Source organism: Dromaius novaehollandiae, chromosome 7 (assembly GCF_036370855.1).
Source record: "Dromaius novaehollandiae isolate bDroNov1 chromosome 7, bDroNov1.hap1, whole genome shotgun sequence".
Lineage (NCBI taxonomy): Eukaryota > Metazoa > Chordata > Aves > Casuariiformes > Dromaiidae > Dromaius > Dromaius novaehollandiae.
In genome coordinates, this window is record NC_088104.1 from 4,994,266 (window position 1) to 5,019,026 (window position 24,761).

The following is a 24,761-nucleotide window of genomic DNA, read 5'->3' on the forward strand; positions in this document are numbered from 1 at the left end:
TTTTAAGTCACATCACTGGAGAGCGGTATTGTCCGATCCTAGATGGCAAACGCTAATTGTAGAAATTTCCTGTAAGTAATACCATGGGAAGAGTTTCTGCATTTAATTCTTCAGTGAAGGTGTCAGTTTGATAGCCCTGGAGAACGTAATCTGTAATATTTATCTCCAGAGAAGTTAGAGAATGAAAGCAGCAAAATAAGCTTTCCCTGTCTCATCACAGTTATCACTGCTCTTTAGGGCTGGATGGATTGTCCCATACTTCTGTATTTCACCTTTCTATAAATACTACCTGTAGGGCAGCAACAGAGGAATTTCTGTGATAAAGAACTCTCTTCCACTACATATTTGTCTGAGAGCAGTGATATGCTTAACAAAGGCTACCTATGTTGCCACCATATGGGGACAATTTCTATCAATCACCAACCTGGTTTGTACTCAAGTCCATGACCTACATGTGAAAAATTAAATAACCTAGTATAAATACCTGAAGCTATCCAGCTCTTAATGCTCTATTTTAAGTGACTGAACCTAGAGCTTCATATGACTTCATGCAGTTATGAGTTGCACAGTGCCTCATTAGGTCAAAAATCCTTGAGTACACTCGATGTTGGTCTGATTCATGGTGCTTCACAAGGAACTACACTCATGATGCAGCCTTTACTATTGGCATTATTCTTTCTGGGAGAAAGAAAGAGAAAAAAAGAAAAACCTTTACAGCAGCAAGACTGGATCTAGGACAGATAGAGTGATTTGCAATGAAAAAAGTTACTGAAGGGCTCATTAGAGGCAAAGTTATTAGGCCAAGCAAACAGTTAATCCCTGTCACACAGAGGTAACATAGTTGCCAGCCTTGAACTCTAAATTAAAGGCACTCTCTGAGTGCGAGAGAAGTGACTCTTTTCTGCAGCTTCCTCAGTACCATCCGTCTACCATAATGCTGTGGTCTTTTTCTTTCTTTAAATTCTGGGCTCCAACTAATTACTGGCAGGAAGTGCCTATTTTTATGCCATTAGTATGCAAATGAGTGAGAAGTAGAAAAATATTCTAAAGGAACTGTTACAATATCTGTCCACAGATTACTGGCCAATTAGAACATGGGATTAGGGCTGCGGGACCCCAAAAGGGTATGGCCAAAGTCTTTCTGCTTGGGTGCCCAAAGTGTAAGTTCAATAGGAACTGTACATGCACGGTGCTTTTCCTCAAGAAAAAAAAAAAAAAAAAAAAAAAAGGCCTAAATTGCCTGCTTACAAATTGGCACCTTTAGACTTTAAAAATGAATGCCTGCACTTCCTTGCCTCAATTTTTCCATCTATATGTTGGGGATAACACATCCTGTTTGTCCACGTCCCAGCACAGGCTGAGGGTGAGTTATTCAGCTGGGCTGAAATTTTCCTCATCTCTCACTCAGGGGTGATTATGCAAGATGAAACCTTGTCTTTATGAAATTATTTATGGGAGTGATAAATGTTAAAAAGATTTTCAGAAATGACTGCTTCCACCTAGGCACAAAAAAACAACAGCAAGGCGTGTTTGACTCGTAATGTTCTGGCGTTTCCACGGCTTCGTAACACGAGGAATTCCAGAGGTGCGTGAGAATGGAAAGCAACTGGGAAACAGCCTTGCAAACCTAGAGAATTGTGAAACGAAATGCGGTACTGCTTTAAGGTTATTACTCATGCAAATCAGCCTTCCCCGCACTCTTTCCTAATAACTGATTAACAAACGCAGGAAAAAACCATCATTCCTCGGGCTACCCTCCTCAGCTCTCCTCGCAGCTAGACTCTTCGGAAACGCTGCTCGCAGCGGCCCAGTGGACATTACTCATTTTGGCCTCCTATGAAAAAAAATAAAATAAAATAATCAAGTTTTCTCCGTGCCCGCTGCCACGGGTGACACTGTGCTGAATGGAGCCGAGGCGACGAACGCTAGTGCCGGCTCCGAGGCCCCCAAGCCGGGGGAGGCAGCGGCACCTGCGCGGCCGCGCACCGCACCTGAGGCGCGCACCTCCCCCTCGCGTGCGGCCGGCAACGCAGCTGTTTTTTTTTTTTTAATTTCCCTTTTTTATCCCTCACAAAAGGCCCCTGGCAGCCCCAGAGCCCTGGCTCCCGCGTCGCGGGGCGCCGGCGGTCATGGCGGGCCGCTCAACGGCCGCGTAACGGCGGGGGAGCCCCGCGGCCGCGGCGCCACAGGTGGGGCCGGCGCAGCGCGCGGCCGCGGCCCGGCGGGCGGGAAGGAGGGGGCCCGGCGGGCGGCGGGGGGAGGCCGGCTCCGCTGCGTGCTGAGGGGGAGGGAGGGGCCGGCGCGGCGGCGCGGCGCTGCCGACGGTCTCCAGGAGGGAGTGAGGAGGAGGAGGAGGTGAGTTCCCTCGGGGTGGGGTGAGGAGCGGGGCCGCCCGAGCGAGGCGGGAGGCAGGGCGGGCGGGAGCGAAGCGGTCAGCGCGGAGCGGCGGGGCGGGCGCTCGGCCTCCGCGCCGCCGGCCGGGCGAGAGGAGGAGAGGGGGGCCCGGCCCCGCCGAGCCGCCGCCGCGCAGGGGGAGGAGAGGGGAGACGGCGCGCCGCCGCCGGCCGCAGGGGCCGCGCGCTCCGCCTAACATGGCTCCCGGCACCTGCGGCGCTCCCGGCGCCGCCGCGCCGCGGCTCCCGCTAAGATGGCTCCGCGGCCTCCGGGGACGTGCGGGGCGCCGGGCCCCGCCGCCTCAGCGAGGAGGGGGCTGCCCGCCGGCCGCGCCGCCGCCTCAGCGGCCGCGGCGGGGCAGCTGCCGCCACCGCCGCCTCCCCGGCGGCCCTAACATGGCTGCCGGCTCCTGCGGCCGGGAGGGCGCGGGCAGGGCAGGGCAGGGCCGGGCCGGGCGGGCTGGCGGCGGAGCTCGCCCCGCGGCGGGGGGGCGCGGTGCCCGCGGCCTTTCCGAGCAGCGCGGCCCCGCGGGAGCCGGGGCGCCTCTGCGGGGAGCGCAGCGGCGGCGGGACGCGCTTCCCCGAGGGGCAGGCGTGCGGCTCGCCGCGCTGCCCGGCTCCCTCGTGGGTCGCGGCCTCCCGGAGCCCTTGCCAGCCGGGAGGAGAGGCCCTTGGCAGCGCCTCCGTCTGCCTTTCCCTCGGGGTCTGCCGTGAGCCCCAGGCGCAGCCTCGGCTCCCAGCCTGTGAACATTAGAAATCACATTTTTTTCAGTAAAACCATCATTTTTTTCTCTTTTTAAAGGATACTGTAAGCTCTATGGGGCAGGGACCGCTGTCCTTAAGCGGTCCTGAAACGTTTGGCAAAATCTGAGCCACGTTTCATTCCAGGTGCCACTATAAAGCAATGAAATACCAGTATCTATTACATAGCTGCACTGCTAAAAAACAGTTGTAAAGATATAACCTTCACGCTGACATAAATGTGAGAGTGCTGTATATACGAAATAACACAGAGACTTAAAAACCTTAAAATCGTCTCCATATTTTTCCTTTAAGACAGAGGTGCCATGTGACAGAACACTCCATAGCAGAGGAGCTGCTTAAATACACTTTGCGAACGAATCCCAACTTTAGGGAAGTGTCTCGAATGAATGAGACTTGGCAGGTCTGCACAAATCTTTTAACACATGACTGTGTGATGATTGGAGTAGCAGACTGGAGGAGAGAAATCACTCGAGGTGCAAATGCATGCACTTTTTTTAAGAAGTGGGGGAAAGAGCTTGAGAGCAGGAGCAACTCTCGCAGGAGCTGCTTTATGGTGGGATTTTCTGCTCCTTGAGAAGTAGATATGCACTACCATGATCCAGAATTTAGCACAATAGTCAGGTAAAGACGAGTAGCATATTTTAGAGTGGCTTATAACAATGGTTTTGGCATAATTAAATAGAGCTATTTTATTGGACTCTATTAACCTGGTTAACCTTAAATCTTAACCATGACAGGGTTTTCATGTAAAGAGTCTCCATACAAAGTGCAATATTGAATTTTAATTGGAGCTTTCAAGACCTAATGTGGAATGTATTCTTCTTGCTTCATCCTCTCTTTTTTTTTTTTAATCTTCACTTGTTATTGGAAGACCGGACATAGTAAAATACATTGGAAGAATACTTTCTGATGTAAGTTTAGATGATGTGAGTCTAGGTTACATAAAATCAATCTTGATAAATCAATTAAGGACTTTTTTTGAATACCTTTTTATTTATATCCTTATAGCATATAAAAAGGTGAGGATCATCCTAACTCTTGCAGTGTCTCAGTCTTTATAATCTTTCTAAATGATTTGCCAGTCTATTGGTTGATCAGTAGGTAGAAACTGTAGAACCTAAGAAACTGTCCTGTTGTCCAGCTCTGGATGTTGGTGTTTTACAAATACAGTACAAAAGGTTCCTCTGTGCACTGATGACTATACAATTTAAAGTAACTGCGATAGTATTTTTATGATGGCTATTATTAATTTTGCTTAGAGTAGTGCAGTAAAGCCCTGTGAAGGTAAGAGCAGCACAAGCACAAGGTAGTGGATTGTCCCTGTCCCACAGAATTTAGCCTAAATAAATAGCTTATAGTGAGGGCAGGAGTTTGGCCCGTAAGTGACTAATGGGATGCCAACAAACATTTATTTCGGTATTTTGGGGAAGTGGTGGGAAAGGATAAGCCAGATGGGGAGGAAAAAGAGAGGGCAACATCAAAATGGCAGAGAAGAAAATAATGAGAAAAAGATAAGGAGTGAGGTAGTCTCTAAATAGTGATAAAAACTCTAAACTTGGCATAAAACTGTCTTTCAGTGAGATGTATGCTGCAAATACTGCAGCGGCTGTGGCTGTCTGTTGGCCAACTTGGGAACTGTTTTGGGTGTAAGTGTGGCAGTGTGGAATCTGATACAGGTTACAAAAGCCTGTTAATTAACCCTTGCTGATTGCTTTGCTACATCAAGATCAGTACGAAGTTCAACTGGTACTGTTGCTGTAGTTGTAGTTTTCAAAGTGCCTAAGTTACAGCTGAAATGTGTCATTTAGGCTGCTAAGTCACTTAGACTCTAATGTAAAAGTTATACAACTTCCTTAATGTTGTTTTAAAACCAAAATATAGGCATATTTCAAAGTCCTGTTTGGCTGGAGGCCCATTTTTTGAGTGGCTGGTAAAAGTAATAAACCATCCTCAAACATTTCTGCTCAATAAAATTTGAGAATAGGAAAACAAAAAGTTCTTGGTTTAGCTTTTTATAAATGTTTTCCACACCATAAGACTGCAGTGTTTGACATTGTCCGTAGCTGGAAGAAGAGCCAAGCGTCTTGAGCTTTAGGCCTATGGTCCTACCTATGTTATAGACTAGCTGTTTTATAACTGTTTTGATCAGAGCTGTGAAGACTTATGGTCCATGGCTGATATGCTGCACTGGCAAAAATTTCTAGGTAGACACTTTTACCATCAAAACAGCACTTTACCAGTGCACTTTCTTTCACTCAAGGCTGCTGGAATAAACTGCTTTAGCAAAAACTGAATTGCTGCTGTAAGCTGTGATCATACCAAACTCCTCCTAATGTAGAGATGACCAGTATTATTTATTTTTATTTTTTAGAAGTAGCTGCTGTATTGGAATACGTCACTGTTCTTGTGTCCAGCTCGAATCTACCTTATTAAAAATAAGTGATTTTTTTTTACTACATTGTTTGGCTTCACAAGGTCGGGATACGCTTACACAGTACAGTGCTATATTTTAGACTCAGAGATCCTTTGAGATAGGACACTTTTCCTGGAACAGTTTGATGTGGAATATTCTCCTGTATTAGCTTTTATCAGTTGCAAAGAGAAAGACTTGAAAGTCCAAAGATTTGATCTTCTCTGGTTAAATAATTCAGTTAAACTACTACTCTGTTTCTGTGCAAGTTGGATCCTGAATTATGTGGTCACAAGAAACGTATATATCCTTCTTGAACATTGAATCCTGTGAGAACAGAATTGTGTCCTGTTTTAAGAAAACGTGCTGAGGATATGCTGGTAGGAATAATGAGACCTTAATGCTGGTGGGTCTATTCGAGTGCTTCTGTTCTCTACTAGTTATGAGACATAAGACATGTAGTGAGAATGGTTATAAAAGTAGTAACAAAACAAGGCAAACAATCTGAAAACTTGAAAAGGATGGATACCTCATTTGTCTTGACTAGTTGTACGACATTGCTAATTTTAAAAATGAATGCAAAAGTGGAGAACAAACTCTAAATAATTTTGATTATGTATGCAAGGTTCTTAGGAATATATGCAGCAGGCGACCATATTTCAGTAATATGTTAGCTACTATCATTTTTTCCATTTGCATGTGAGAAACACTCTCTACCAAGTTTGTAAAGCAGGAAAATCATCTTAATCTTTGGTGGCAGAGTTGTTGAAGAGGAGCTCGAGTGTCTTCCTTCCTGTGCCCCCAGCCATCACTAAGTGGTGCAGTTAGCAGTGGTAATGCAGTGCGTTAGTGCTCTAAGGACACATACCCAGTGTGAATTTCACTTCTGAATAGATAAATCTCAAAGTATGTCTTAAATATACACCTTAGCTCTCCATATTGCTGCACATCAGATGTGAAAGTAAAAAATAAATGTGTGAAGCACCAGACAGAACATGAGATCTGTAAATCTGAAAACAAAACCACATCTCCAGATAATCTATTATCCTAAATCCTGGCCTGTGCACGTATGCGTGCTTTATTGTAGATCTGCAGTATTTCCTGTAGGCAAGAAATCAAAGTTCTTTTCAATTATAAATTACAGTAAGTGGGGAAGCCCATACTTCAAATATTGCTGGTATTTTGGGCATGAGTACCTCTTTGATGTCCAAATAAGAACTGGAGAAATATCTAAAATTAACAATGAAATGTGGTACTTGGAAGAAAACAGGCAAGGCCAGGCACTAAATGTCATTTAGTTTGTGCCCCAAAATATTATTCGATAGGGTTAAGATGCAGGAAGAATGCAAACCGTTGAGGCTTAAATCCCCAAGTAGGTTAATGCCATATAAGCAACTTTGATTTAGGTATGTGAATGTGTGTATATGTGCATGTGATAAAAAAAATATATATGTGAAATATAAAACACAGAGTCAGCAAAAGTTTTCTCACTTGCACTTCAGATGTAACTATGTTTGCAGTCATGTTCGTACCTTAATTTTTTAAAATAATATATTGTTATAAATGTAGCCTTAAGATCATAATGCCAGGTTGGAGAAAAAAAGAGGAATTTAAACAATTTTGTATCTTAAAACCTCTAAGTGCTGTATCCTTACAGCAGTATTGCCAGTGTGGCTTCCCCACTGTTTTCTAGTTTTGTTCCAAGATTATTTCTGGATAGTCAAATGCCATTTTTATTCAATGAGTTGGTTATCTTAATGAAGACCAATAGTGTAAGTATGGTATTACCATAAATATTGTGGGAATGTGTTCCTCTAAGAGCCAGAACAATTGTTCGTAAACAGGTATTTTTGGCCATGTTTTTGGCTACAGAAAATTCATAGTGATCATAGTCTTGCTGAATAAAATACCATTTCACTTATGGTCACACGTGAAGCTTGTAATTGTTATACTAGAGATTTACTGATCTAGAGTACAAGATTATTTTCATACTCGTTATTAGAAGCTGTCGCTGTGGGGGTGTGCGTGGGGGGGAACTTCACACCTGGCTGTAGCTGGATTTAGGTTTAACATGATGCAGCCTTTTATTTCTTCTCTGAGGTGGAAGATTTGCTGAACTGATGTTGCATGATGGACATTGTTCACGCTGGTAGAATTCAGTGGTCAGGTATGTTGGAATGAAAGATGAGGATATTGCTGTTGGTTGACTTTCTCGATCTAAAAAGACAAAGAAAAGCTTCCCCTTCTCAAAACTAATGGAGACTTCTGGCTCCTCCTCGTAAGGCCTAATAAAACAGAGGTAATAAAAATATAACTGTTATAAAGTCATGTGGAAGAGCTTCCAGGATAGCACAAAGCTTTGTGCCTACGTGCAAGAGTAAATGTATGTGAATGCTGAAAAGTCGGAGTGGAGTGATTGAGTAAAGCAATGATAGTATGTGATTGTAGTGGCAGAATATTAGGGAAAAAGAATGGGGAAGATATCTGTTCCCAGGACCAGTTCTTAGAAAAGGGATTATACTCTTCCTTTTTTTTCCAAGCAGATTGTTTCAGAGAGAGGAAAACAAAAAGATTTAGTTATGTGTTAACTTTATTATTTTGGATTGTTTTACAATGTAGATTTTGAATCTGTTTTCAAAGTAGCTTATTTACAAAGTTACACCTCTGTAAGTAAATTAAGGGTAAAATCTATGTTGCATTGTGAAAATAACAAGGTTTTTTTTTTTTTTTTTTTTTAAGAAGTGTCTTGCCTGGCAGATACAATCAAACAAGTGTTTTTTCCCTAGAAGCACCATAATTTCCATCATATTAGAACTTCAAGCTTTTAACGAAACACAGCCTCATTCATCTGATGCTCAGCATCGTATTTGCTATGTATCTTTCTGTTCTGATATTTACTTCACATATAAATATCCCAGAAGTAACTATAAAATAAGAGAAGAAATTTGGCAGGTAGTCTGAGAGGTATTGTATCTCTTATACTCGTTTTTCAAGGTTTACACGAGGAATATGCTGGAGGGTGATTTTGCAGATTAAGTAATCCAGCACTATTCTGTGAAATACTGTGTTTTGAGATTTCCCAGCTGAAGCTTTGGCCTTTGACCTTGTCTGTCTATTAGACTGCATAGTGAATTTCTGGTTATAAATAGGTTGAGATAAATTCAGGTTCTCCAAAAAACCAGTAACATGATCTTGTTGCATTTAGAGACTAATTTCTTGTCCTGATCTTACTTTAAGAAAACTTTCGCAAGAAATATGTTTTTGTTATCATTAAGTCAGTTTCCTTTTTGGTTGTAATTTAAATGTAGAGGCAGGATTTATAGAAATGACTGTAGGGTAGTGCTGGCCTAATTAGTCATTATTTCAGGCAAGGCATAAAAAATTGGTCTTTCTGTGCCTAAAACTAATAGTGTGCTTGTTATTTAATCTGTATGCCTTTTGTAAAACAAATGGTTGTGCTAATAAGTGCAAAATATACACATTTAAAGTTCTTATGATTTGGCATGCTGTTCCAGGGAATCATTTGGGTTTTTAGTTGGTAGTCTAATTTATCAAGGTAGGCTCTCTTTCCTTTGCATATTTATATGTATCTTTTATTATATAGATAAATAAATATATACTTTATATATATACATATATATTTTAGATCTATATTAAAATATATAAACTGCATTTTTTTTTTTAGAGACAGTAATAACAATAACAGTCGCTGAATTGCAACTTGTAGTAGTGATTTTGGAACTGAACATGGATTTTCCACTAATGTCTATTCTGGGATTAAGTGCAAAACACTACAGTGCTTAATAAAAGTACTAATACCTATTAAAAGGTTTCACAAAGTTTTAGCCTTATCCGTGTGTTGTGTTCACTATTGGAAGACTAAGTTATGGCTCTTAGAGTGGGTTTCCCCCCCCCCCCCCCATTCAGATGAATTGCCAGTTATTGGTATTTCACCCAGAAATGACCCAGGTGACTTACAGAATTCCATCACCTTTGGCGGTACTGTGTATGTGCAGTGTCTCTACTAATCAGGCTTAAGAGGGGCATTCAGCACATTCATGACCGAAAACCTGCTTTAAAAAAAAAATGAGCGTGGGCATGTGACATGAATGCTCCTCCGTGCCGTATTCCCTTTCATTGTGAGAACACAGCCTATACCACTCCTGCACCTCCTTAACTTCCCTGGGACATTGCTGGAGCATGAAACTAGTTCTTATGTTCCTTTTTAAAAATCTGTTTCGTGATTAAACTTTTAAAAGTCACAACCCCCAACATGGAACTGTGTTTTCAGGGTAGCTGTGACATTACTTTATTGTTCATGCTGTGAATTTCGTTCTGTACTAAAATGAATATTATATTGTCCTTTAAGTTAGTCGTCAGTAGAGAATAGAGAAGCTACACTTACAGCATCTGTATGCAATCTTTGCGACAAGTAGGAACCTCTGGAAAGCTGTTACTGTTGGGGCAGAACTAATCATTCCGTGTGAAATTATATAAGGAGAATTAGCTCTGACTCTACTTCATTTCCTTTCATACTGCTGTGAAAATAAGCTTAGAAACACCAGCCCTTCCCTCCTTATTTCTCCGTACTAAATACTTTATTAAATATTACTTTTTATTAAGATTTATTTGTTGTAGGTGCTGTAAACAGAAACAATTCCATATGTTTCTGGTTACTAATGGGATGTACCTCCTTGCCCAATTTGCTAGTTTTAGACTTCTTTCTCAGGATTAGATTCCCAGGTTTAGTTGCCATTGGCTTCTCTGTACTTTGACTTTATTTCCCCAGAGGATCATTCAGAGTACTTCATATTTAAGGTAGCATGCTTGATGTGATAGAAGATTGTCAGTCACAAACTGCCTTGGTTATTTAGAAAAAAGAGATATCGAAAGCCTGCTTGGAGCTCTAAGGAGCAGTATAGTCACCTGCTGATTTGCCTGGCAGGGGCCTAAACTCGTGCAGCCCCTGGGTTTAGAGCAGAAAACACAAAGATCTCTGGAGGTCATTCAGTCTGTGCTAAAGCCCTGTATTGTATTTATGAGTATATAGTACATAAAGCAAGATAAATATGCTTAGACAGTTTCTGACAAATAGTTTGTCTTACCAGGTCTTGAAAACGTTTGGTGAAGATTTCTGTAACCCCTCCATAACCTGATCCATTGTTTAACTATCTCTAGAGGTAACATATTTCTTCTAATACCTTTTCTAATTTTTTTCCTAACCAGTTAAGCCACTTAGGCTCCCCCCCCCCCCCCTTATGGATATTGCAGTAGTGGGATAGGATCATCATTTTTATAACTGTTGTTAACCTATTTTGAAGCCTGTGCCTGTCTTCCTTTAGTCTTCTTATTCCCATATTAAGCAAACCCATTTCCCTTTAAGTTTTTTTGACTGCTCAGGTTTTCTTCTGAGCTTTTCCCAGTTTTCTCTGTATATATCCAGACCTGAACATAACATGCAAGCTTAGTATCAGGGAGGAACAGAATGAATCTTATCTTCTCCATGTGACATTCCTGTTACTACATATTCACATGAAATTTTCCCATTTTGCAGCATCAGATTAGTAGCTGGTAGAAATATGTGAGTTGTTAAAACCCCACTTTCAGTTGTTCTGCTTAATCACTTACTCCTATGTCTTTTGATCATTTTGAATTCTAACCTTGCTTCCCAGATTGCTTGTGGCCCCTCACAGATACTGGAAAATTTTGCAAGTGTATTGCTAGTCATCCAAGTAATAAATGAAAATGTTAAATAATCCTGTGCTGAAAATAGGGGGATTCAGTTAAGAAGGTTCTTTCAGTTTCACAGCAAACTTCTGTTGATTACTCTGAATACTTCTTTAAAAATCAATCCTGCTCACTTTTTGCTTATTTTCTATAGACTGTTGTTCCTTCACAGATGGAAAATTCTTCAGGGCTTGAAAGCTCTCATTAAGAGAGAAAAGCTTAAACTGGTTCATGAAGAAAAAGCTTATTGCAGTGATAAGAATCCTGCAGCCTGTGTCTTGATGCAGCTCTGGCTTTTGAAGGCAGATCCCAGAATGGTTGTGCTTGAACGGCACCTCTGGAGATTGTCTAGTCCAAGCCCCGCTCAAAGCAGGGTCAGCTAGAGCAGGTTGCTCATGTCCAGTTGTCTCGGACATCTACACAACCTCTCTGGGCAACCTGTTCCAGGACAACTCTCCCAGTAAAAATGTTATTTCTTATGTTTAAATAGAATTTCCCATTGCCTCTTGCCTGTTCTCTGGATACCACTGGGAAGGCTGGCTCTGTGTTCTTGACACTGTCCCATCAGGTATTTATCCATATTGGTAAGATCCCCCTGAGCCTTCTCTTCTCCAGGCTGAACACTCCCAGCTCTCACAGCCTCTTGCTGGACTCACTCCAGTAAATCCAGGTCTTTCATGTGCTGGGGAGCCCAGAACTGGACAATTTAAGACAGCCATCTTAATATGTGCAAACAGCTATAGTTGTTTAGGGAGGGAATCTTTAGTGAGATAAAAGAGAAAAGCTTTGAGAACATTTACACTGATCTCTGTCCATCTGAGTTGGCAGTGGATCAGTTCATCAGAAAGGTGTCCAAAAATCACCTGTAATTAATAGGGTAAATATAAATGTGCAGACTCCTGTTTCTAAGTAACTTGAGATACATCCATCCATAAAAGGTCATTCTTCATGGCTGCTAGATCAACACATTAAAAAAAAAAAAAAAAGACTTTGATCTAACAGATCTAAGTATTTGAAGTAAGTGTTACTTTGTGAATTACATAGAGAAAGGAGGAGGGGAAAAAGGGTATCTCTACTTCAAAACCTTTTTGTCTTAGTATTTGGAACATAGTCTGCAGGCATTTTTCTTTTATGTTACTGTTTTAGTACACCTGATGTGATCAGAAGCAGTTTATCTTATCCTCTGTCTTTAATTTTCCAAAAACTAAGGAACGAAGAGATGCTGCTTGAAAGAGTCAGAAAGTAGCAAAGTCGGTGGCTTATAGTTAAGGCAGATGTGGTTGCAACATCTGTGTCGAGGAAGGTTGCAGTCTGATCAGCATTCTGTCTTTAGCCTTTCTGGGATTCCAGAAGAAATGGTACAGATAAGATGTGTCCTTTGAAGTTTTAAAATGCTTCTGCTCAGATTATAAAGCTCTTCCTTATTAGGCCCACAGGAAGTACATCTCCTATAGTGAAGCCAAATTGATATCATTATTAAATATTTCTTTTCAAACTCTCCAGTGGTGGCTCTTCTCTGTGGAGGCATGTCTGGGGAGAAAGGCCTCCATGGTTGCCTCTGTGTATTGACTGGCTCTGGATATAGCCTCAATACTTAAGTATACATAGTAATTTCTGACTTGAAAGCTGTGATGGGATCCAAAACAGAGTTCTGGGGGGATTTTTTCACCCCTTTCCTTAAATTGAACTCTCAGTACTGAAAACTTGGAACTTCTAACTGTATTTTTATTAGAGGACAGTCTAGAATAATAGACATTAAAAAACAAAGCCTTGAAGTCAGACAGAAGCTTTTTAAATGAATGTCCCCTTTGCCAAATATATTGTCGCAAAAGGGGTCCTTCCCCTTGGGTTTATTCTCAGTACAGCAAATCTATTGACTTCTGGGTTGCAACAGATTCTACGCAGTCCTCCCTGGGTTTTTAAGACAATTCAGCCCCTTGCCATCATCTCTGAATGGGAACTTTAAGTCAGATCCCAGGAGTCCACTCCTCGGCTTTTGCTATGGGTCCCTGCTCGCTGTGCCTCTCCTCTGCCGTTGCATCCTGCCCTCGGAGGCTGTGCCAGGTGAGATGTGCTTGCTTCTCTCTCCACTTCCAGGAAAGTTCCTCTGACCTGTTCTGCAGTGGATGGGAAGAGGCAAGCAGGTGGCCTTCCTCTCTGCTCTACCTGTAACCTGCCTGAAAGAACTTCAGTGAGCAGGAAACAGCAGACAAAACAGATACGCTCTGTCAGCGTCCAACTGTGCAAATGCGTTCCTCAGAAATGCAAAGATGTGCCATAGTAAGCTGAAGGATATGCTCTGCAGAAGAAACATCCTGTAAGTAAAACAATAAAATAGGAACTGGATGCCACAAAGGTAACTTCAAAATGAGAAAAGCAGGTGGTTTGTATTGTTTCCTTCGCGCTTGGTTTTTATGTTGGCATCACAATGAAATACATCAAATGAGTATGCTTTTTCTCCCAAAGTAATGTTTAAAATCTGGTTACCTGGATATTTATGTTGTTTTGTATTTAAAAATATTTGTAGAGTTAACATTCTGTATCAGTAGGCTGTTCCCTAAATTGTTTATAGAATTATTTTGGAAGTTGAGTAGTATCTTTCACTGCAGACTATCCTGAAAGAAGTTCTAAAGCATTTTGACTTTTTAGTATTACATTTAAAAACGTCAACTTTGAAAATGTAGTTACTGAATTCTATTCAAGGTGCAAAATCTATTCTGTTTTCCAGTATTAATTATGTAAGTTTGAAATTCTCGGTTTCATTTAAAGGCAGGGCTTTTTATTTGTATGTAGCTGTTAAAATAAATTACCAGTAAAAGGAAACATTCTACTAATAAACGAGGGATGCCTAGAATTGGCTCTGTTAACTGAGACAATTTAATTCATCCATCATCAGGGGTGATGTTTCTTAGCAACACAAAGTATTCTCACCCAGGGCGCTTTCACAAACTTCCACGTTTTTCTTCAAATGCAGCCTTGGTAGTAGTATTTCATATGATCTGAAGTTCGTCCCTCTGTCCTGAAGCTCCCAATACTTTTCCATTCCCTCCAATGATCAAATGATCTGGTATACATTTTTTCAGCCTAATAACACACAAGTTGACTAGAGAATCATTTCACATGTCAGATTTTCCAAAGGGTTCTGGGAAATTATTTGCTGCTCTGTATAGCAAAGCTAAAAGTTATTGAAAATGTGTTATAGTTTCATAATAAGACGAGTACGAAAAATATTGGCTTGGGAGCTCACTAAATGCTTTCTGATAGCCATAGCCTCAAGGGGGATACTTGGATCAGTTGTAATAAAAGGATGTCTTTGATATCTTTTGGTGAATTGACTAGTATTCTGTTTAGATCGTAACTTACGAAAATACTGGCTTAATAAGCAATGTTACATTATCAAATTGTTTGGGTGAAAGACTTGCCTTAATGCATGGCCAGGATTTTCAGTGTTTGTTCTCTTAATGTGTTCTCTATGAAATAAGAATAAGCTGTTGATTCATTAAGACTGTACCTTTATTTCCTGCTTTCCATTTTTTTAAACGTGTGTGAAAGTGGTTTGGTTGGCATACTTAGGGCATAGAGAAATAGTTGCTGGGGAGATCTGGCTTGCATAAGGAACCCCTTCAGGTATATAACAAACTGTCATTCAATACTGAGAGCAAACTTCTTAAAAATGCAGTGTGTTGTTTTGTTCTGGGAAATAATAAATCTTTGAATTTTTGGTAAACTGCTCTGAAGACTTCTGTAATTCTGTTACATGCTATAGTGACTAAGCCTCTGTATATATCTTGCTTCAAGAAGGAAAGTTTTAGTGGTTATAGGATGAAAACCTGTCTACAGCATTGTGTAGTAATAAGTGTTTGTGAAATTTTGTGATGAGTTAATTATTACTCAGCTTATTGGACAAATTAGATGTACAGAAACAATTATGGATAGCGGCAAAACAAATCTACAGAAATGTTTTCATTCCTCTACATAGGTCAAAAAAAAAAAAAACCAAACCTGTCTTGCAGCTAATAATGTCATCTTAGCTGTGATGTTAACCTTTTATTTTACTGAGTTTTCATGTACACATGTAAAGTCTTTGTGTATACAGATATATATAAACAGTGAATTGGAAGAATTAGTGGGAAATTGTTTTAGACTGTATTTTTTAATGCATGAGGAATATTTATTTAGGGAGTCCTGAAAGTTGTCAGCAAAGTGCATGGTTGCTTTATAGTTTAGCTAGACACTTTTCTGTAAGGGTCATCTTGCACATACACTCTCTAGGAGTCTTGTGTGATTTCAAGCCTAATGAGTTTGGGTTTCTAGTTGTTTCTAATTCTGGGATTTTTGATCATATACCCAAACTTAGACACCTTGTTTGATGTCATGTTTGATTTTCAAGGTGTTGATGTGTAAATGTTTTCTACCATGGTATTAGTGTCCAGGATCTTGCAAGATTTCCAGGTGTTTCCTGCGCTCTTCTGGAGAATCACCTAAGTTGAAAGCTTGCTTTTGTTTATCCCATACGAAACAATATGTGAAGAAAGAAGTAAAAGCTTAGCAAAGGAGTTTCCTGGCAATAGGGCCTTTAGTCTTAAAGCATCAAATGTCAGATCTTTAAAAAGCAGTCACTTGTGTCTGATGTTGCCTTACCTGGAAGTTTGAGCCTCCTCAGCTTGCAGAAAGGTCAGGGCTCCTCCATCTGTTCTCTCTCTGCTGCGAGATTTTGTGGCATGTGATGAGAGACCATCTGCCCTGGGATACCAGTCTGGACTTCATCTGGGAAGCTCCAGAGTTGGTACTGGTTTCTCCTTACCCCTGCAGGCTCTTTGTAGAAAATCTGTTATTCATAGGAGGAGGCTGAGTTTGTGGTCATCACGGCTCTGAGACAGTCGCACAGTGAAATGTCATGCATGTTTTCTGAAGGCCAGTGTTTACCCTGCAGTAAAATAATAGTTATGTTCACACTGTAGACCTATGTAGACCTGTATTTGCATTTCTGCATGCAGTATTTTGCTCTGTATTGCTGTGTGTATGAAGACTGACTTTAAGGTTTGCAATATATTTTTCAGAAAACTTATTTGGAAGATTTTGAATAGTAAAACCCGCTCATAGTTGGGACTTTATTTTAACTCTAAAACCAATGTCTAAATGTACAGAACTTAGAGAAGAAAGTCTGCAATAGGCAAATATGCAATACCTCTTTAAAAAACAAAGCAAAAAACCTCCAGAAGTTTGTTTAAAGCTCTCATTTCTAACCCATTGGAGGCACTGGACCTTAAAGCTGATTAAGACACCACTGGCAATATCTGATCTCGGGTGTCAGAACAGTTTAATTTTTGTGAAGGCTTTGTTTGGGGTAGAGAAATAGAGAATTCTATAGGATTCATAAGAAAAATGTGGTTGTCTGCTGTGAAATATTAGAAACAGTCCTGATGGAGATGAATTGGTCTAAGACTGAGAAGAAGAGGGAAGGCTACTAATTGTTTCCCCTTCCTTGTGCATGTGTTTTACAGTGCTGACCACAATTTCACCTCTTTTTATGTCCCTTGTTTTGAGTAGAGGAACAGTACATGGCAGAATGGTTGTAGATAATGACCTCAAAATTCTGTGCTAAAGATAAAATTCCTTGCAATTTTTACTAAAATGTTACTTTTAAACCTCACCAGCTTCCTTTCCCCCTCAACCCCCATCCAACCCAAATAATCACTGCAGTCCCTTCATTCTTACCCTTGCTCCCGTCTTTTTTCAGCCAGGGCTTTTGTCTGTGTGTTTTCCTATTGTTAGGTATAAGAATATGAAGAACTAATTTAAAAAAGCAAGCAAGCAAACAAACAAAAAACCCACCAAAACTTTTCAAAGGTCGTAAAAGGCCTGGAGTAAGCCTAAGAAATGGGTAGGGGGAACTTGTAATGAGGATCATGCAGTAGTGTCAGAGCAGTTGTAAATTTTCAAAACTTACTTTTCAGCTTCATCCATCCATGATTCAAATCAAGAACATTCACTTTTTGGCTTGCAGCACAATACAAATTGTGCTTCACTAAATTTTGGTTAAAGCAATGAACATATTATTTGAATTTCAGGAAGGACAGTTTGAAAAGTTACTATATTTAGGATTTAGTCTTGAAGTTATAACTAGTGTTTTTTGCTGTTGTTGCATCTTTTAATGTTCATGTGCAAAGAATGATGTGATCAGAGTTGTCACTGGGAACATTTAGTTTTTCATACCAAGTATTTTTGGGCAGCTCTTGTTTGGAAGAACATGATGGAATATAAAAGAGCTAGTCTAAGAGATTACCACTGATGTTAAAAGGCCACAAATTATAATTGTTTGAATGCTATTCCTGCAGTTAGTCTTTGCAAAAATGGAAAACGTGGTTAAAATAGTTCTGTGCTGAGAAGTTCGGCTCTGGGTTGCTCATCATTTGCCACAGGTGTGCCTTTTCAGAGATTAGATTGCATGAACTAGATAATTTTACTTGAAGTAGGACCTGGCCACGTTCATGAGTGAGAAGTCATATGTTTTCCTATAATACAGTCTTCCTATTATGTGCTGTGTTTGCATGTAACTCTTATCCATTTACTTTCATGCAAACCAATATATGTGTCTATTCGGTCTGTCTTTCTAGTACACAGACCTAATACACATTTTTGTGTTGTCAATAAAAATAATAAAGAAATTCTCTAAATTATTGAGCTTTATTTCCCACCAAGGAGTAGTACGTTAATACAGGATATCAGTTCTTTAATTGCTATGTTACTTTTAAGTCTCCATTTTGCATGTATATTTCTTCTGTGGCCCTGACTCAGGAGAACATCTAATGAGACTGGTTTCAGAGCAGTAAAGCATACTCCTTCAAACAAGACATTCTGCTGAACAGGTTAAAGAGGATTAATGGATGTGGGAAAGATTGAAATTCAAATGGTAACAAAGTTGTTTGAAAACGCAGTAGTGTACTGTGTTATTGAAAAGAAGGTCTCCTCTTCTGATTAGGTCTTTCCTTTTTACTTCCTTGATTTGGAATGAAAGCCTGCCCAGCATAAATATTTTACAGTGTTTGAGGCCTTAACTGGTAGTCCATGAGATCAGAAGTATAATTGGGTCCTTAAATTCCAGGCGTTCAGGAGACGTGGAGAGAGAACACCCTTTACAGCTTACCAGATTTTAATACGGAATTTGAAATAGTAGCATTCATATGCTATGGTTATCTAGTGATAACATTGCTTTCCAGTAAAGAGGGATGAATCCTTTCTGAAATGTCTGACTTTGGGTTTTTTTTTTGTTGTTTTTTTTGCCAACCTACGCTTTTTTGTGTGATAGGCTGCATTCACTTAGCAGATATCACACTTAACCGAGCCAGCCTCAGTCTTTTCCCTCCCTGCTGTAGCAATTTCTCTCTTTTCCCAGATTTGCTATACATTTAAGAGCAGAGGATCAGCCATCCCCCTGCCCTAATACTGCTTTTCCATATATGCTTTTATGAACTTGATTAGTTTTTCATAACTTCTGTTTGCACTAGTTAACTATCTTTAACTACCAAAGTCAAGTTTTGATTCAGGGACGTTTTTGTGCTAACAAAACAGGAAGATACTTATTTTTACATTAACATGGGTTTCAGGTTTTGGAAGCATGTATTTGCATGATGTTTTTTTTTTTCCTGTGCTCTTTGTTAATACTGTCTTTCTTGTCCCTCTCCCCCTCTGCCCACCAGCTCTTTTCGCCTATAAATTCCTCTTTCTCCCTTATTTTGAGAGTTGGCCAGGTAAAAGCTGTCATTTTTCAGAGGAAGCAGTTTTGTTCTTAGCACAGTTTGAAAATATAAGAACAAAACATTGAGCTGTTTGCCACACATTTTACTTAAGTGGGTTTTCATTGAAGGAAAACTCTGATTATCTTGAGATCGTTGAGGAAATTAAGTTAAAAACCCAACTTTCAGTAAATTTCAGAAGCTTTTTGTCCTATTTTTTTAATCTATTTTATTCAGAGAGGCTTACATAGAAGAAGGGATTTACCATGGACCAAGGCTGCCTTGACAGCGTTTGCCGGTGTAATGTCAGGTAGGCCTGTGATTTGAATGGTGTTCTCATTCAAGAAAATTGCAATCCACTTCCCTCCCCCCCGCCGTACTGTATTTTTTTTTGTATTTGTCAGTGTTGTTATTTTGTAATGAGGATTGGTATAACTAATAATTTTTTTCTATATGGGTTTTTTCTTCTATGGGTACCTCTGAAATAGGAGCATTGTGGTAGGCTGTTGCCTACTTGTGTAGAGTGAACCCGAGAAAGTAAGACCTCTTTATGGTGTTGCGTGGAAACTTCATAGGCTTAGAAGCTGCAATATGAATTTTCAGCCTAGACTTTATATTCCAGGAGAGAATTAACAGTCTTGAGGAAAAGACTCTTTCTCCACGGGACAACCAGCATAACTGTGGCTTGTGGTAAAAATAAGTAACATTTACCAGTGAGAGAGCTGGCACTTGGTACCTGCGCTTCCCCAGCCGTGCTGTGTGGTTTCGTGTTTTTGCATTCAAGGCAGGCTGCAGCGAAGCCCGCCTGATGAATTGCTGTTTGTGTCAGGAGCATGATACGTTGAGAACAAGAACAACGGCTGCGTGTTGCCTGACTTCCTTTGGATTCAATAAGCAAACCTTACACAATGAATTAGTTTCAGAAATAAGCTATTACTATATGACAAAGTATAAAACATTGCTAAATGGCTGCAATGGAATCAGTTATACAAGCAAGAAGCAAGAACGTGAGTAGTTCTGTGCTCAGTGTTAATGACCTGTATTTCATATGTAGGGTTGACCTTTGCAGCACCTTTTCTTCTGAAGTGAAGAACAGGCTGATCTGTGTCTCCCACAGCTGGAAGGGCACAGGGAAATTTTGTCGATCTTATTTTTTCCGGCAACATTATCACAGGGAACGATGGGGCCGGTTGCTGAGATTGCAATGGTCTGTGCAGCCCCAGGCCACTTTAACCATGTGCAAAGACTGTTCCTGTTTAAGCCAAAAAAATATGAAATGCTTAAATTTAGACTGAAAACCCAGGAAAAATGTTGGGTGGTTTTTTTCCCATTGACTTAAAATGGGTACAGGAGATTTTCATATGATAGTTAATATAAGTCTAAGTGAATGGGCATTAGGTTATACGCTTATCATTGCTATTATTACTTGAACTGCTTAGCCTCTGTACCTGCTAAGCAGTTGCCTGCATTGTATTTAATTCCATGGCAGTATTAGAACATTATATTCCAAATCTGTATTATATTTAATTTATTCTAGTGGGCTAAAGTGGCCCTACTGTAGAAAGTGCAAACATAGGGAAGAGGTTGGAAGTAATTTGTTTCTTTGTGGACCAGCTAATCTTCACCAAATGTAGTTCCTGAATGGATCAAAAGATCTGTGAATCCATGTATGTGGAGAGAGTATATGGATTGTGAGATGATATATATATACCTAATCTGCTCTTGTAAGAAGGGACTGCTGAACTTTCATGTTCACAAGTGAAGTACCCTGTATGAAAGATTGATTTCTGGGAGTGACAAGATAGTCAGGAGTGTCATATATAATATCACTGGTAATGTATATATAAGTAGGTCTAGTTCTGGGAAAGTGTAGAATTACTGTTTTTCTTTGCATTTGTGTTTTAAATGAGACTAGTAACTAGTTTTGTTATCTGGTCCTGCTCGGTGGTCCGTTTTCTCCTTATTTGAATATATTTTTATTGCTCTTGAAGAGAATGCCCATTACGTGTGTGTATAAAAGGAACTTGCCACCCAGTAGCCCGTGGCTTTGCTCGTGGGGATGGCTTTGCCTGGGTCCGTGCATGTTGCGGTGTTTACCTGCAGTACGTACTGCCCAGGAGCGGGCTGGTTTCACAGTGTAGCCTGGTGTAATTGCCATGACCAGCTGCCTGTTGATGCACCTTATTCAGGCATTTCTGTTGCTGGTTGTCTTTCCCAGCTTTGCCTTATTATGGGCTCTGGATCTGTGCTCGATTTCAAGTCAATAAAAATCGCTATTAGCGTTTCTGGTAGTGTTAGAAGTCTCTACTCCTGTTATTTCTTTGGACCAAGAGTATAGGAAATCAGATGCTAAATGTGACTCTCTTTTTTTGAGGGGGGAAAAAATCACATTTTTTCATTGCTAATGAGAACTGTAAAAGAGAATTTCAAAGATAAACACACAGGGACCTCCTCTGTGGGTTGTCCACAGTGTATTTGGTCAAGAAAAGAAACAGTTTAAGGAATGTGACATGCAGTTCTTGATGCAGAAAAAAGCTTTTGCATGTGTAATACATTGGAAAATATTTGTACAAGAGCTCATCTTCCTTGTGCAGAATTTGCCCCTGTAGTATTATCAAGCTCAATATCCATGTAGGTTGTCTCCTATGTATTGCATGTGATGCCTGAGGTCAGCTCTGACTTGTAAATGCTATTTTATGAAACGTGTTCACTGGTCCTGTTGAAAAGTGTCCATGTAAGTTGCTTGTTTAGAAACCTATATACTGCTCTTCAATATATCTGGACTTATCTTCAATTCCTAATTAAAAAAAAAAAAAGTCTTGCTTAACAAGTAAAGTTTTTGGAAATAATCCTTATGTATAGTATACTTATCGACTGGTTCTCTCCTGAGAGAAAAGGTATCTTTTTTAAGGTAATAAATATTTTAAATTCTGGATGTTTAGGCAGATTTTTCTATCCTTTGCTAAATCTTTGCATGAAACAGCATATAATCAATTTGTGAGAATGACAATTATGTTGTATTGTTATGGAGATGTATTAGAGTGAGTCTGTGATGCAAGGAGGGATTGCTGAAATGAGTGGACATCACATACACTCAGCTTCAGCATCAAAGTTGGCATGTTCACATGTCCCTGCAGTTCTTTGAACATGCTGGCTTGAAACTTTACTAGCGGAAAGGTCTTTGCGCTTCATCTTGTGTTGGCATGTCTGCTGAGATTCGGCCTTCTGTGTTATTGCTCGGTAGTTTTTCCATTAATCCTTCAGTAGTACTGGACGGCTTAATGGGTCAGCATTTTTAGAAATTCTTCTGGCATGTTACACTTGTTTTCTGTGTTTCACTTAAACTTTAATCAATTAAGTAATTTTGATCCTAGTCACTTCTCAGGTTAGATCTCAATGACATGTGGATGGATAATCTACTTTGTAAATTAGGTGTGAAATGGTTGCAGAAGCACACAAGCTGGTTCTGTGCAAAGCCAATTCAGGCTTGGCCTGGCTTTATTAGCTTGCGTGCACTACCCTGTGAACGTGTGGAAGCAGCCCAGGTCTGGCAAGGCTCGCGCCGAGCTGGAGCTGGTAGCTGTGCTGCATCTAAGCTGATCCCTTGGAGAAGGAGTATTGCTAGGAGGTGCCCATCCAGGTAGTAGCAAATCCCTGGGGCTTGTGGGCCACCGTGCAACCCAGCATATCAGATTGATTGCACAGCGGCTGTCTGTTCGTCCAGGTGAAGGATAGGAGAAGCAGGTTGTCCAGGAAGCCGCTTCTCATCTTTAGGATTTCTTTAATCCATTTAACTCTTAGTGGCTCCTACTTTCAAATTTATATATTGAACTCAGTTATGATAGCGATTGGAATCTTGATGCCTTAATGGTGTGTCGGGGATTATTTTTAAAATACTGTTTGGCTATCCTGGAATGAAAGTGTTCCTATACTTGAACTTCAAAAAATGAGTAGGTAATAGTGAGCTGTAGGTTATCATGTGCTACAATTTTTCTTACAAACAGAGGCAGGGAGTGTTGCACCCAAACTTGTTACAGACTATCTTTAAGGATTCTGCATAAAAGTTAGAGTGTCTGTGATATTAAATGGATAATGAAGAAAACAGTTAGCTACTGTTTCTTGTGTATCCTATTTCAAAATTAGGTTTATTATAGGTATATTATCACAGGCAGTGTTGCAACTGGGAATAGTTGGTGTCTCAAACGTTACTGAACATGTTGAGTATGATCTGTGAGGGAACCTAGTGAGCTGGAGATAGTTCGTTGTTCAGTCCCAAAATCCACTTACGTGCTATGTAGGCAATGGGGGGGAAGAAGGTAAGTCATCAAAAGTAAAGGTGCAGCTGTCCCCGCTATTTTATTATTCCATGATTTGCAGCTACTGAAAACTGAATCTTGGCAAATAGTAGATGCCAAGGATGGAGAAACAGGGGCTGTACAACTTCAGCTTATCAATGCATTTCTGAGAAGTTCTTTTGCCCACACTGAAATTTCACTTAAATGCATCTTAGCCATAGGATTCACATATTTAGTAAACTCCAGGTTATGCAGAAGTTGCAAATTTTACAGGGTTTCTAATACCCTCTTTGAGGGTGGGGCTCCTGTGTTGTTGTTGTTTTTTTTTTTAATTCTGTCAATATTTAACATAATGGTGATCCTGTCATGCTTTTGGCCATGAGTCAGCGAAGCATTTATGAGCATGCTTGAATTGAAGCATGGAGTTGTCTCACTATGCAAATACTGAAGTCAGTGAGACTATTAATTAAAATTAAGTATGTGCATAAGTGATTTTTCTAAAAATAGGTTGCTTTTTAACAGTTTTGTGCCATATTTTGGGGGTTTTATTTTTTCAGACTTTGCAAATTGGTATATAATTATCTCTGAATTGTATGATGATAAAATACCGCACCAGTACCAAAGTGTGGAATGTTTATAGGTATAGTGCAAACTTTGTAGCTTGTAAAATGTCACATAAGGTTTTTTCTTTTTTAATGGAGAATTAAACTAATATGGTTTTAGTATGGCATCAGGGAGAACTTCGTATAAAGTTACTGCTTTAGACACTTCCTCTGTAGTAGAAACATATGAAATTTATTTATAAGAAACAGTCAATTCATCAGTTTCTTTACTGAATGCAGGATTAGAACTCTATTTTTACTTCCATTGAATAAAAGCTTACATCGCTTAAAGTCATTAGTTCTCAGTGTGAGCCTTCTTAGCTAGTTGTGGTGTGTCATTTGTTTTCTCTCTGTAGTCAAAGACATTCCCAGGATTTCAAGGGAATACTGAGCTGTGTGTTTTTCCTCCCCATATTAGACAACCTACTGTACATAGCACTTGACAAAATTACCTTTTTATTAATTCTCACAGCACCTATGTGAAATAGTGTGCTTCCCTCTCCTAAGCCTGGATTTCTACTGAACTCAATTTATAATGCTAGCCTGTTAACTTTTTTTCAGATTTTAAAAAAAATGTATATATACTTCTTTTTACAAGCTCAGATACTTTCCAGCTCCCTGAAGTGGTGAGGGGAAAAAATCAGAAACACAAAAAAGGAGAATGTATATCAAGCTTTGTGCTGTCAAAGTTTTTTATTGCACCTCTGCTGTCTATTCTCGAAGATGGCTGTGCTGGTTTTTAAGCTCTTTAAGACAGACATGTCTTTCTACAGGTATATAAAGCACTGACCATATTCTTATGCAGGAAAAGCTAATAAGGGATCCTAATTCAC

At 40.1% G+C, this 24,761-nt stretch overlaps 1 protein-coding gene across 19 annotated transcripts in view; it reads left to right on the forward strand.

Annotated features, from left to right (window-relative positions):
- Positions 1-2,060: 2,060 nt before the first annotated feature.
- Positions 2,061-24,761, forward strand: part of GTDC1 (glycosyltransferase like domain containing 1) — a 195,537-nt gene continuing 172,836 nt past the window's right edge. For 7 of the 19 annotated variants that reach the window (XM_064514586.1, XM_064514588.1, XM_064514587.1 and 4 more), the window contains exons 1-2: positions 2,230-2,355; positions 13,393-13,612. The gene's annotated coding sequence lies outside the window, so the exon portion shown is untranslated. Of the gene's footprint in view, positions 2,190-2,229; positions 2,356-7,668; positions 7,736-10,676; positions 10,749-11,785; positions 11,864-13,392; positions 13,613-19,268; positions 19,342-24,761 lie in introns of those variants that run through there. The other 12 variants (XM_064514599.1, XM_064514600.1, XM_064514593.1 and 9 more) reach the window with 11 other exon arrangements.